The sequence below is a fragment of the Pelodiscus sinensis genome, chromosome 24 (assembly GCF_049634645.1).
Source record: "Pelodiscus sinensis isolate JC-2024 chromosome 24, ASM4963464v1, whole genome shotgun sequence".
Lineage (NCBI taxonomy): Eukaryota > Metazoa > Chordata > Testudines > Trionychidae > Pelodiscus > Pelodiscus sinensis.
This window is the reverse complement of record NC_134734.1, coordinates 18,452,340-18,466,617: the sequence shown is the minus strand read 5'-3', so window position 1 is coordinate 18,466,617 and position 14,278 is coordinate 18,452,340.

Genomic DNA, 14,278 nt, shown 5'->3' with positions numbered 1-14,278 from the left:
TTAGCTTGGGAGGGTGTGGGGAGCTCCTGCCCACCTCAGGCCCAAAGCCTCCTCTGCCCACTCCTGTGACAGACCCCTCACCTCTGCATGAGTCACTGAGAGATAAGGAGCCAGATGATAGCTGGGTACCGAGACTTTTCTTTTCTCCTTTTCCTGGCTGCACGAAGGTTTTATGGCCAGTAATTGTCTCACAGCACAATTGCAGCTGATAAACAGGGTTCAATATATTTTATGGATACGGATGAGCTTATTTGCATTAGAAGAACACAGCAAGAGCACGGAGGAATCTGATCCTGGAATCTGAACTCCCCCTAAGCCTGAGAGACTCCACCGGAGACACTGGATTCATCTTTCTCTCGCCGATTTGGGTTCTAGTAGAAAAGGGGCCTGGTTCCCGTCCTGATTCAGATGCAGCAAAAGGCCACAAGGAACAGCCAGTCCCATGCGATTTGGGCCCAAGATAGCTAAAATCTCTCTGAGGGTATGTCTACACCACAGAGCTTTTTCCGAAACCGGCAGTTTTTCCGAAAAAAAACTTCAATTACATCCACATTGCAATCGTGTTCTTTTGAAAAGAATCGTGTTCTTGTGAGCAAGACACGAGAAGTCATTCTTCCGCTCTGCTCTGTGCTGATTAGGCCTCAGTTGGAGTATTGTGTCCAGATCTGGGCACCGCATTTCACGAAAGATGTGGAGAAATTGGAGAGGGTCCAGAGAAGAGCAACAAAAATTATTAAAGGTCTAGAGAACATGAGCTATGAAGGAAGGCTGAAAGAATTTGGTGTGTTTAGTTTAGAAAAGAAGATTGAGGGGGGGCATGATAGCCGTTTTCAGGTATCTAAAAGGGTGTCATAAGGAGGAAGGAGAAAATTTGTTTGTCTTGGCCTCTGAGGATAGAACAAGAAGCAAAGGGATTAAACTGCAGCAAGGGAGGTTTAGGTTGGATATTAGGAAAAAGTTCCTGACTGTCAGGGTGGTCAAACACTGGAATAAATTGCCTAGGGAGGTTGTGGAATCTCTATCTCTGGAGATATTTAAGAGTAGGTTAGATAAATGTCTATCAGGGATGGTCTAGACAGTATTTGGTCCTGCCATGAGGGCAGGGGGCTGGACTCGATGACCTCTCGAGGTCCCTTCCAGTCCTAGTATTCTATGATTCTATGAAAAAAAAAATCAAAAGAACAGAGGGATTTTTCTGAGATTGGTAAACCTCTTTCCATGAGGAAGAAGTTTTTTCCCCGAAAGAGCTCTTTTGCAAAAAGGCATGTGTGGACCGGGAAGAGGGAGTTTTTTGGAAGAAAAGGAAATAGCTCAGGTGCCCTGGTGGCCATTCTGCCCATAGTAATTACAGCTTACATGTGAGAGAGCATCCATTCAGAGTGGACGCTATCTTTTGAAAAAGCAGATTGCTTTTTTGATGCGCTTTGGCAGTGTGGACGCTCTCTTTCGGAAGAAGATTTTTCGGAAGATCTCTTCTGGAAAAGCTTCTTCCGAAAGAAGCCTGCAGTCTAGACCTCGCCTGGGTGTTTTATCTCAGCCCCGCCCTTGCCCCGTCTGCGCTCCTCATCAGCCAAGGCTGAGGCCATAGCGGGAGGCAGCTGCAGAGTCCCAGGAGTAAGGCTGACCGTCGGGGCTCTGTGGCCTGTAGCAGAGCCCCCAGACTCAGTGGCTGGGACCCCAGATAGCAGCTGGGCCCCTGGTGACCAAGACCCCAAGACTGACAACAGAGCCTGCAGGGCCAGCCGCTGGGGACCCCCTGGAGCTGATGGCCAGGGTATCCGGTGGCAGCCGTGCCCCAGGCAAGGGTTGGTGCCTGGAAACTCTGGTGTGGGGTGTAAAATCCTGCTGTCCGGGCCAATGTATCTGGCTAGATTTCCTGCATGTTGCACTGAAATGTGGTGAGACTGGCCCACCAGGGCCCTGCCATGACGCAGCACCTGTGGTGCCGAGAAGACAGGTCTGAGAAGCGAGGGCTACGAAGAGGGGATTGTAGTGCGGCTGCTACACGTGAGAGACTCGGTGGTTACATTCAGCCCTATTACACAGATGCTAGAGGTGCTGGTCCCTCCGCGCTGAGGGGAACTTCCCTAAACGCACAAAACGAGCGTGTCAGCCGCACCCTAGTGTGTCTGGTCATTTGGATACAGCTTCGATTTGTCATCACTTACTATAGACCGTGAGGAGAAGGGCCCGATCTTCCACAATTGCTGGTTCTGTCTTAATCCGGGCCTCATAAACTCCACTGTGGCCCAGCTCCAGGGCCCTGATCCTCGGCAAGGTCTTGTTCTCCATTTCTAGCCTCTGCTGAAATCTGTCGCTGGGACTGAGTCGCACAAATATCCTCCCATTGAATTCAGCCAGCTGAATCTTCTCCCCTTTCTCAGCATGAAAGCTCCATTTGATGCTTTTCAACTTTCTCCTGGGGGATGGGTCCACAGCCAGCAGGACGGATCCTCCCAGAATCCCATTCACCCGGCGGCGGGGAGTCAGTTCTTGGCTAGTTCTGATGCCTAAGAAAATGCAAAAACAAACCACTCAAAACAATCCAAACCAAACAACTCTCTCCTACACAGGCAGTGATACTTGATCAGACCGGCGCTGCCTAGGAACAGCTAGAGCTGCCCCTTGCTTTTGTAAGGCTTCGGACCAAGCGCAGGGCTGATGCGGCGCGTGGAGAACAAGAACGGCGGAGTTAACAGGGTATCACATCCCGTCTCCAGGTATTGGTTATGGAGAAAGCACAGACAGTTAGTGGGCGGTGAGAATGTTTCATTCACACCCACCCACATCATTTCACATGCTGCTTAAATGTAACTTACCCCTCTCTGTGTGTTCCCACCGTGTTTGATAACCAGGAATAGTTTGTTCTCTGCTACAGAACCTGTTTCTTATCCACCAGCACAGGTTTTCTCCATCGCAGCCGTCCCATGAATGGCAGGTAACCAACAAAATACCCACGTTTTTCTCTTGTCATTTCTAGTGTCATTTTGTCTCCCTTGTAATTTGATATCGAGGGTTATTCTATTGCATTAAATTCACCTTATCTTACCCTAGCGTGAATGGCCCCCCTGGTCTCCTTAATTAACTACTGCAGTTCCAATAGGGAACAGGCTCCTTCTTCACTGACTTCCTGCCCTGAACTGCTGTTGCGTTGCTGTGCGCTGTTGATCAGCTGCCCGGCTCCACCTCAGAGGTGGTCGCATTCCAGGGGTGGGTTATTCATCCAGCAGCACCTAGTACCCCAGCTGAGATCAGGGTCCTGTTGCACTAGGTGCTGTATATAGTGGGAGACAATCCCTGCCCTGAAGAATGGAGAGTGGGGGGCCGGAGTCCCCACCACGGCACCTCCTGCTGGTCATTCAGGGTATGTCTACACTCGCTCGTTAATTCGAGCTAAGTAGGCAAATGAGGCGACCGGAGTTGCAATTGAAGCCCAGGATTTAAATATCCCGGGCTTTATTTGCATGTTCCTGTCCGGTCACCATTTTGAAATTTCACTAGCCCAAACTCACTGCCGCGCGGCTACATGAGGACTCATGGAATGAGGAGTAACAGTTCATTCAAACTAAGGACTTAGTTTGAATTAACGTTTCGGGTTAGTGAAATTTCAAAATAGCGACCGGACGGGAACATGCAAATAAAGCCCGGGCTTCATTTGCATCTCCGGTCGCCTCATTTGCCTACCTAGCTCGAAATAACGAGCTAGTGTAGACATGTCCTCAGGTATTAGCCTCACTCAATGCTGGGGTGCCTCCTTCTGGCCACTTTCTCACCTGCTGTTACCTATTACTGGTTCTGCCACTTTGCTAGGATCCACATCCCTCCCAGACTAGGGCATCCTCCCCTCTGGGTACTGCCCTATCTCAGTGCCCTCGCCCTCTGGGAGCCTTTCCTTCAGGGGACACCCAACCCCCTATAGCAGGCCTGGGCAAAAGAGGACAACGTGGGCTGTATCTGGCCCACCAGGCCACCTGATCAGGCCTGTAGATGGAGCAGGGAGTCTCATGCAGCTGCTCTGTTGGCCCCACCCTCTCCAGAACGCCTCTCAGAAACATGGCTGCCCGGCTGTTTGTGGTTCACAACTGTGTGTGTGTGTGTGGGGGGGGGGGTATTCATGCGCTGTCCCCTCCCCAGCACAATCCCATTGGCTGGTTTCTGACCAATGGGAGCTGCCTGTTTGAAGCTCCACTCTCCCCTTCCCCTCTCCCTACTCCTGCTCCCCTACCCCACATAACACAAACCCTCTGCCTCCCTCCTGCACCCATATCCCCTCCCATATCCTGCACCCCAAGCCCCTACCCTAGGTCACAACCCAAACCCCTGCACCCCCTCTTTCACCCCAGTCCCCTGCCCCAAGTCATAACTGCCTCCTTCACCCAAACTCCCTCCCAGACCCCCCACGTCCTCCTGCACCCCAGTCCATTTCTCCAAGCTCCCTTCTGCACCTAATCTCAGTCCCAGGCCCCGCACCTCCTCCATTAATATCATGGAAGAGAGTGGCTCTTCACCACTTTCCACAATCTTGGATTGCCCACCCCCCGCATAAAAATTATTGCCCATTCCTGTTCTACCACTTCTCAAGCTACCCATTTTCCGGCATTCTACATAAAGTTTTTTTTTTGTTTTTTTGTTAAGGGCAGTAGTGGTACAGAATAAAGAATGAATAAAACACTGATATGAACCTCCTGCTTAGTACTGGGTTGCTGCTTACTATAACGTGCATTGTAAATCTCTCTAGATTTACTGTATATACAGCAGCATCCAAAACCATCAAGTACCTAGAGCTTTTGAGTGCATTAATGCAAATAAATAAGCAAACTGAATAAATCCACAGGAACATCCAAATGGGTGACAGACATGAAAAAGCAGCATGATCAACTACCTGCCTTTCCTCCTCACAGCCAGTCAAACAATGAACAATGCACAGAAATCCAGGCAGTCCAAGGGCTTTGCTTACTTCTGTTTGACATCTGTGAGATGGTTGATGGGTAAGATTCCAGTTTCCCTCTGCAATGTTTCACGCCATTTGCCCTGCCTGTTTCCTACATCACTACAACTGAAATGCATTTGGTGGTTAAAGAATTACAAACTATTAGGCACTTTAAAGAGATTTAGTGACTCACCAGCTTTGAGTTACCAGATAGACTGATAATACCCAGCTTGCATTCCCTTTTCCCCCTTAATTCTAAACTATTACCCAGATAGACACTGTGGCTGCTGCAAGCGCCTGCACGTTGGATAATTTGCTAAAGAATCTAGCAGTTCCCTGCAACCATTGGGTTAATCACAAGTCACTTTGCATCTCCAGCACTTTCCTACTGCAGACAAATTCCTGCTTCCCTGCCCACATGTGGGTTACCCCCTATGCTGGCAGGATTTAAGCCAGTGGTTAGTGACTTACCTGCCAAGAAACTGATCAGTGCCAGGAGCACTAAGGGGACCGAGGGGCTGACAAATGTCACCTCCATGGCTTCATCTTTGCCTGCAGCTGGCAGTGCTAAGCATCAAACGCAGAGGGGGGAAGCAGAGATAGCACATAGACATACCCTGCCATTCATCTCCTCGCCTATTAGATAGACACTGGGGGGAAGGAGGAGGGGACATAAAACAGCCAGCAACTAGTTAACCACCAAGTGTGCAGGTGGGACTGCCAGCCACCAAGCAGTGCAGAATGGGACCCCCTCACTCTCCCATTATTGCACCCATTCGCACATAAACCTCTCATCCGTGTGACGGAGATGGGCAGAAACGAGCCCTGGGCTCTTTCAGCATCTCCAGCTGGACATTTCTAGTCAGTATAAATGGCGCCTTAGCAGACTCTATTTTCATCCTTTCTCTTCGGGCCAGGTGAGTCGAACGGGCAGCCTGACTCGTCCTGCTGAGACAATAAAGTGGCCGAAAACGGCCTGGGTTTGTTTTCCACAGAGATGCTGGCAAAATGCTTTTATTGGTGGCACATTTCTGCCAGCGAACACCATTCTCACACAGCCACGGTTCCAATCCCCTGGCCTTAGAATGCTTCCCACATACAGATTAATTATCCCCATCACACGGGGGCCATGATTTCTCCAATGTTCCCTGCAATTTTTTTCATACATGTGCAGAATACATTTTGTTCTGTGCACCAAGGCATGGGCAGATGTGCACCACTCATAGAAACACATGCTGCCGGGGGTGGGCACTGCGTTAATCATCTGGGCAGCATTGGAATCTCTCCTGGGTGGATGCCCAAGTGCTCAACTTTCAGAAAACACCGGTGGTCTCCCTTGTACATGCAACTTGCTTGGCATCAGTGAGGTTTGAACTAAGGATGTGATAGTGTAGTCGATTAACTGATTAACCGATAAGCAAAAGCTTATCGGTTAATGCTATAGACTACATGCGGGCTGCTGCCACACTGTGCTGCTGCCTCTTTATCAGAGGCAGCAGCATGTGGGCAACAGACAGCCTGTCCAGAAGAAGCAGCTGGTTTTTAAACTGGCTCCCCTCGTGGACCAGCTCCTGCCTGGCACCCTGCACTGCTGGCCCTGCCCCTGGGGGACTATAGAATAGTCAACTAACCAATAAGAATTCATGAGGTTCCTCGAGTATTCAATTAACCGATATTTAACATCCCTAGTTTGAACACAAGATCTTCTAGGGCAGGCCCCTGGCTTCATGAGCTCAAGGCCTGCGGGTACCAATACTGATTTCCTTGTAAAATGCTCCGACAGCTACTGATGAGAAGTGCTGGATGAGAGCTGTGTATCTGTAGGTCATCACCGCCAAATGCAGACACACCACCTATGCCACTACCGTGGGCTTGCTGTTTCACAGTACAATTTGAGCAGAGACCAGTTTCTCTAGTTTTTACCCCCATTGTCGCTAGGTGAGGTCAACACTGTTGCCAGCCTGTGACCTCATCTAGGTGTTTGTAGGACAGACTACGGCACGCTGTCTCCATTTGGGTGTCACAGCACTGGGGGAAATATGACACACAATTACACACCGAGCTCAGATGAAGTCCTGGGACTGATCTTCTCAGGCAGGGCTACTCAACTTTGGAAGCCCCGGGAGGCACAATGATACTCATGCCGAGGGCTGAAACTTCAGTGCAGTTGCATATACATGCAACTATATATATGCAAATAGTTTCTTTCACACTGACGGGCATGAATACGGCCACTAGGATGATCCGAGGAATGGAAAACCTGTCTTATGAAAGGAGACTCAAGGAGCTTGGCTTGTTTACTTTAACCAAAAGAAGGCTGAGAGGGGACATGATTGCACTTTTTAAATATATTAGAGGGATAAATACCAGGGAGGGAGGGGAATTATTTAAGCTTAATACCAATGTGGACACAAGAACAAATGGATATAAGCTGGCTAGTAGGAAGTTTAGACTTGAGATTAGACGAAGGTTTCTAACCATTAGAGGAGTGAGGTTCTGGAACGGCCTTCCAAGGGAAGTAGTGGGGGCAAAAGATCTATCTGGTTTCAAGATTAAACTAGATGGGTTTATGAAGGGGATGGTTTGATGAGATAACATGATCTTGGTAACTAATTGTCCATTCATTATCAGTGGTAATAGGTCAATGGAGGGATGATAGGAGTTACTATAGAGAACTTTCTGGGTGTCTGGCTGATGAGTCTTGCCCACATGCTCAGGGTTTAGCTGATCGCCATATTTGGGGTCGGGAAGGAATTTTCCTCCAGGGTAGATTGGCAGAGGCCCTGGAGGTTTTTCGCCTTCCTCTGTAGCATGGGGTCCAGATCACAGCTGGAGGATTCTTTGCATCTTGGGGTCTTCAAAATATTTGAAGGCTTCAATGTCTGAGATATAGGTGAGAGGATTATTCTGGGAGGGGTGGGTGAGATTCTGTGGCCTGCACTGTGCAGGGGGGGTCAGACTAGATGATCATAATGGTCCCTTCTGACCTTAAAGTCTATGAGTCTATGAGTCTATGAGAATACAAAGATTAAGGCAAGACTACACAACACGCAGGCCCCATTTAAGTCACTTCTGCTGATAGTAATAAAATGCAACATTGACCCGATTTCTACCCATAGGACAGCACTTTTAATGGGCAATGACAATCCAGGAATTTAACTACTAAAAGGCATATCAGCAGAAGACCATTATACTGACGACTTTTTTGTTTTGGCTCCCCCTTGCATGCCACGTGTTGAGCCCCGCGTAAATCCAAACCACACGGTGGGTTGCCCTGGTCTAAGGTGACAAAACTCAGATGTCCCACGTTCCAGGCCAATGGCTTAGCCAGGGGACCTTCCTCTTGCAGTCTGGCCTAGATGGAAAGCGCCCCCTAGTGTTTCGAAAGGGCCTTTATAGTCAGCTTGATTTGACTCAATATGGAAAACCAAGAAGGGAGAAACCCAGGGGGTTGAGGAAGGCTGCAATGAATGTGTAGGTCTTGTACTAAACAAACACTCCCTAGTGAGCATCTAAAAACCATGATTTTTGTCCTCGTGGAAAACTTCGATATTCAGTAGAAATTCAAAACAAAACCATAGTGGCCAAATCCCCAAATATTTCAATTTGGAAATGCTGCCACTTTGCCTGATGGGAGCTGTAGTCTGGATGCCTTAAATTCCCATTGCTTCACATAGGCCAGACTCCTAGGTCAGACTACAAATCCCTTGATGCTCCACAAATTCCCTCTTCAGCCTGGGGGGGGGGGTGTCCCTGGCCATGGTGCATTGTGGGAGATGTAGGCAGGTCAGGAAGCCTCCGGATAGAGGGTGGAAACAAGAAGCACACAATCCACAGTTCCCCTGGGGCACCCTGGTAACATTTCCTAATCAAAGAAATTCCATTTTGTGGCACTCAGATTTTTTTTTATGACAAATCAAAGTTTTCTGCACAAACCAGCCACTTTTCCTGAAAATTATGTGGGGCCGCCCACATCAACAATTTCCTTCAACTGGTTCATGAGGAAAAAAAGTCTGAAAATCCCTGATCTAGTCTGTAGAACGCAGGCCGGAGACCTGCCCCCGAACAATTCCTGGCTCCTGGGGAAACAGCCAACCTGTGTTTAAAAACGGTCTGTGATGGTGACTCCACCTCACCCCGGATCCGTTGTCCCAATGGATAATTACTCTTCCTGTTTAAAGCCTGCACTGCTTTTGCTGGGGTGGGGGGTAAAGATCACAAACTGTAGTTGAGAGGGATGTGCAAATACGCTGTGTGTGTGCGCAAATTAATTATCTCATTAAATAACATCCCAGGTGGAGCTGCACAGCTCCCCATACAGCCCCAGGAAGGGGAAAGGGGTCTCTTTCATGGTACTGGCTCGCCACCGTGTGGTGTGAGCGATAACGACAATCACACACCAGGCCTCCAGAAATACACTTGACCCTCTGTAATCCGGCAACCGGCTATACCAGATTATGGAAGGATCAGGCCCATGGGGAGAGGAGGGGTTCTGTATACCCTTTGTTTTGGTGGTGAAAATAAAAACAAGTTAAAAGACTGAATTTTTATTTCTCATATGACATGGATCACAATACAGATGGGGTCTGGGAAGGAGGAGTCAGGAGCGAGCTGGGGTTAGGGATGCAGGACCTGGGAGGGACGGAGGGAGGGCGGGATACTGCAGGAGCGCGCTGGGGGTGGGAGTGTGGGGTCTGGAAGAGAGGGAGATTGCAGGCATGTACTGGGGGTGGGAGTGCAGGGTCTGGGAGGGATGAAAGGAGATTGCAGGAGCATACTGGGATTAGGGGTGAAGGGTCAGGGAGGGAGGGAGATTGCAGGCACGTACTGGGGGTGGGAGTGCGGGGTCCGGGAGAGATGAAGGGAGATTGCAGGAGCGTGCTGGGGGTGGGAATGTGGGGTCTGGGAGGGAGGGAAGGAGACTGCAGGAGTGTGCTGGCGTTAGGGATGCAGGGCGTGGAAGGGAGATTGCAGGAGCACATTGCGGGGGTACAGGGCGTGGGAGGTGCCTGTGTGAGGAGGATGCAGATGCGGGGTCTGGACATGAGGGGGTTGGTGGTGGGGTGCTTACTTGGCACCCTTCTCCAGGGGCACATAGAATCACAGAGCTGGAAGAGACCTCAGGAGGTCATCAAGTCCAGCCCCCTGCCCAAGGCAGGACAAATCCCAACTAAATCAACCCGGCCACGTGTCTCTGGTGCCCCCCCACCCTGCCCTCCGCTGCTCCCAGGCACCGCCTTCCCCTCCCCCACCTCTGGGAGCAGCGGGAAAAGCCTCCGGAGAAGCGCTGCACTACCGCTCCCCCTGCTGGGCGGGAAGGGGAATGGCAGCCGCAGAGCCGCTCCCTCCTCCCAGATGAGAGACACCTGGATGAGGGCGGTTCAGGTTTAGGCCCACAGTTCACCTCCTGTGTGATGGGGAAAGCACCATCCTTTGGGCACCATGTCTGCCGGCAGCGAGCTCTACGGGAGAGGAGCTGGGAGGTAGGGACTCTGGGGACAGGGACTCCCCACAGGGCGTTATTTAGGAATATCTTTCCCCGAATAGCTGCCTGCATCGACAGCCTTGGACTCGTGTCTCTCTGCAGCCCCTCACACCTGGGGGCTCTGATCACAGCGGGGCCTCTAGGCACCAATGTTCCCTCTAATTTTTTCCATCCATGCATGGAATAAATTCTGTTACGTGCACCGAGGCATGTGCAGATGTGCACCACCAATAGAAACACAGGCTGCCGGCTGGGGGTGCTCTGCTAACAACTGGGAAGAACCTGAATCTCTCCTGGGTGGGCGCCCCAGTGCTCATCTTGCAGGGAACACTGCCAGGCACTGCACTAATTACACCTCATGATGATCGGAGCCGGTATTGTAGTGAGGGATGTTAAATATCGGGTAATTAAATAGTTGAAGAACCTCATGAATTCTTATTGGTTAGTGGACTATTCGATAGTCCCCGAGGGCGGGGCAGCAGCCAGTGTATCACAGGTGGAAGGTGGGAGCTGGTCTGCAGCAGCGTGGTTTGGCAGGAGCACCTGTCTAGGGCAGGTCTGAGCTCCCAGACCCAACACGAGCTGGAACTGAGCCAGGCTGCCTGCTTGCCTGGCTCCTAATACACTTTAAATGTGGAGTTGCAGTGGGGATAGATCCTGGACCCGGTGCGAGCCAGGACTGAGCCAGCCTGCTAAAAAACTCACTGGGGGGAGAGGGGCCAAGGGAAATGCGTTTAATCTATAGCATTAACCTATTAGCTTTTGCGTATCAGTTAATCGCTTAATCAACTACACTATTCCATCCCTAATTGTAATAATGCTCTTAGTGCCGAGGAGTGAGCCTGCACCATTCCTTCCCTCCCTGGTGCTCACAGGCTGCCCTGAGAGCTGGGCAGGGGGTGCAGTTTTAACTCAACAAGCCCAATTTCTCAGCCCCCCTCCTCACTGGGGCTGCTTTCCTGGCTGGCAGAGGCCTTGTCCTTTCACTGCTGTGATGCCCATTTATGCCACCTGGAGATCTGGCCCATCGACTCTGATGGGGAGGAGGGGGGACTCTGCTAGTGGCCGATCTGTCCCGGAATGTATCCACGGAGTTAGCTTTGCTCCCAACTGGGAGGCACAGCCCCGGGGCACAGTGTTGGCACTAGGGCACATTCTGCGCTGAGCGTCTGGCCTCCGGCCTGGAGAATTGTTAACTAGAGAGGAGCTCTGTCTCTATGGCCCACTCTGCCCTCAGCCTCTACCGAGGCTGCCAGTGAGGGACAACTGCCGTGGTGATGCCACAAAGAACACGCTGCAGATGTCACGAGCCGGGAGGAGGGTGGCTCCCCTCTCTGTGCAGAAGCAGCCAGAGACCTGGCAGCTCGTGGCACCCAACATCCCCCCACATTCCGACAGCTTTCCGCTTGCCAGTGCCCCTGCCTTGGCTTTGAGCCAGTGACATCGAGGTGAAAGTCCTGCTTCCCCTCCTGGTCTTGTGCATGTACAGGGGTTGCTTCGTAGCGACTTCTTACCGTCGTAGGACACCAGGCATGGCCGGAGCTCTATATAATGTGGCTAGTCGTGCCCTTCTCAGTGCAGATTGGATGGGGAGGAACATGTCCTGGACAGAACCTTAGTTCATCAGCACTGAGGAGTTAGCACCGAGTTCAGCCACTGGGAGGCGCTCAAGCCCCAAAGAGATAGACTGGTGCTGCACCAGCCAAGGCTCCTAAAGGCTTAGAAGAGAGTAAATACACATGCCCTGACCTCTCCTCTCAAGGCAGCTAGAGCAGACCTGTCCACTTGCCGCTCCAGTTTGAACGAGTTGATTCTGCCCACAGGACAGCAGAAAGAGAAGTCAATGTGGGCTGTTCCCCCATCCCCAGGATTTTCCCATCCCAGGGACCGAACTGCACTAAGCAAGGTGGAGTTTAATCAATGCTTGAATGGGAGACTTTCAGAGAAAGACCCATGTGCTGGACATTGTTTGCCGCGTAACAGGTTAAATGTCTCTCGTCCAGAACTCTCTGGTCCAGCAACACCCATGGCCCAGCATGATTTTAGTTAGCCGGGTGTCCACCTTTCATGAGGGTGGCCAAGTTTCTTATAGTTCCATAAAGTTTGTTTATAGTCACCAGTCCTGGCTCTCAGTGTTCTGTGCAGTTATTTAGCTCCACGAAAGCTCATGATACCATCTACATGTTTTATTAGTCTATGAAGTGCTACCGGACCATTTATTGTTTTTTCAGTTTACCCCTAAGGCTACGTCTACACTGGCCCCTTTTCCGGAAGGGGCATGTAAATTTCACCAGTCGTCGTAGGGAAATCCGCGGGGGATTTAAATATCCCCCGCGGCATTTAAATAAAAATGTCCGCCGCTTTTTTCCGGCTTTTAAAAAAGCCGGAAAAGAGCGTCTACACTGGCCCCGATCCTCCGGAAAAAGTGCCCTTTTCCGGAGGGTCTTATTCCTACTTCAAAGTAGGAATAAGACCCTCCGGAAAAGGGCACTTTTTCCGGAGGATCAGGGCTAATCTAGACGCTCTTTTCCGGCTTTTTTAAAAGCCGGAAAAAAGCGGCGGACATTTTTATTTAAATGCCGCGGGGGATATTTAAATCCCCCGCGGATTTCCCTACGACGACTGGTGAAATTTACATGCCCCTTCCGGAAAAGGGGCCAGTGTAGACGTAGCCTAAATGTCTTCTTAGCCCCCAGCAAGCAGTGGAAGTGTTGGTAATACTGCTAGACAATATTGGCTTCCCATGGTCTGGCAAATTCTCTGGTTCAGGTCCCAAGACCACCAGACGAGAGAGGTTCAACCTATACAGTCCTGCCTTGGAACCCCATTGCACAAATCGCAAAGAGAATTCCCAAAGTCGAACATTGCAACAGGTGAATAAACACAGCAGAAAGAAGGTGGCAGTAGCTGATTAGAGTAGCTACATGGGGTATGTGTATCTGTTACACTGCTCCATGATGAAGATCTGTTGGGACATGAAACCGATGGCATGGCTCAGCATGCTGAGTTTCTTCATGGGCCCATTAAAATCCAATTAACTCATAAATGAATGAGCGGATTTACGTGCCACTTCTCAGCGGCTTAGTGCTGCGCTCAGAGAGGGAGGAGTGGAGTCACGCTGCCGTCTCCATACATGGAACCCCGCTGGGGCTTTGATGCCAGGTACTTTCCAAAGCTCTCCTTGCTGGCCCGCTTATTGCAGCCTGGCACGGGCACTGCCCGAGCAAGGGGCCAACACAGTCTGACTCAGTGGCTTGGCACTGATTTTCTGCACAGCTGGATACCAGTCCAGCTCCAAACAGCCCAGGGTGCGCTGATGCCACTTACCATGGGAGACACACACACAGCTCATTCCCTGGCATGCATGCCCTGCAACTAGCTCAGGCTTCCTGGAGTAGCAGAAGCCACCGTGCCTGGTGCCTGTTCTGGCGCTGGGTGTGTTTCATCCACTCCTAGATAGTGAAAGGTCTCCTGGGGATTGTGAGGAGGGTGTATGCTTGAATCCTTCAAAGGAAAGGCTTCTTGAGACCAATGAATGAGGGTCCCCCACCATGATCCCCTAAGAACCCTGCCCCCCACCTACTTGGGAATGCCCAGAAGGACCCCTGTGTGCAGTGCATGGACAGGACACCCCCCAAAAGCAAACAGATGCCCCCATAAAAACAGCATTGTGCATGGAAGGTGACTTAGCAGACAACCATCACTGTGACCAGGAAGTGTGACCCCAGCCTCTCCCTACCTCTGCTCTCCATAACCCTGTTGCTGACATGGGGCTTTTACCCTGTGCAACATCTTTCTAATGCCCTCTCCAGCTGGGCCTTCACGTGTGCCTTCCATTGCTGTTATTTGCGCAGCAGCAGGAC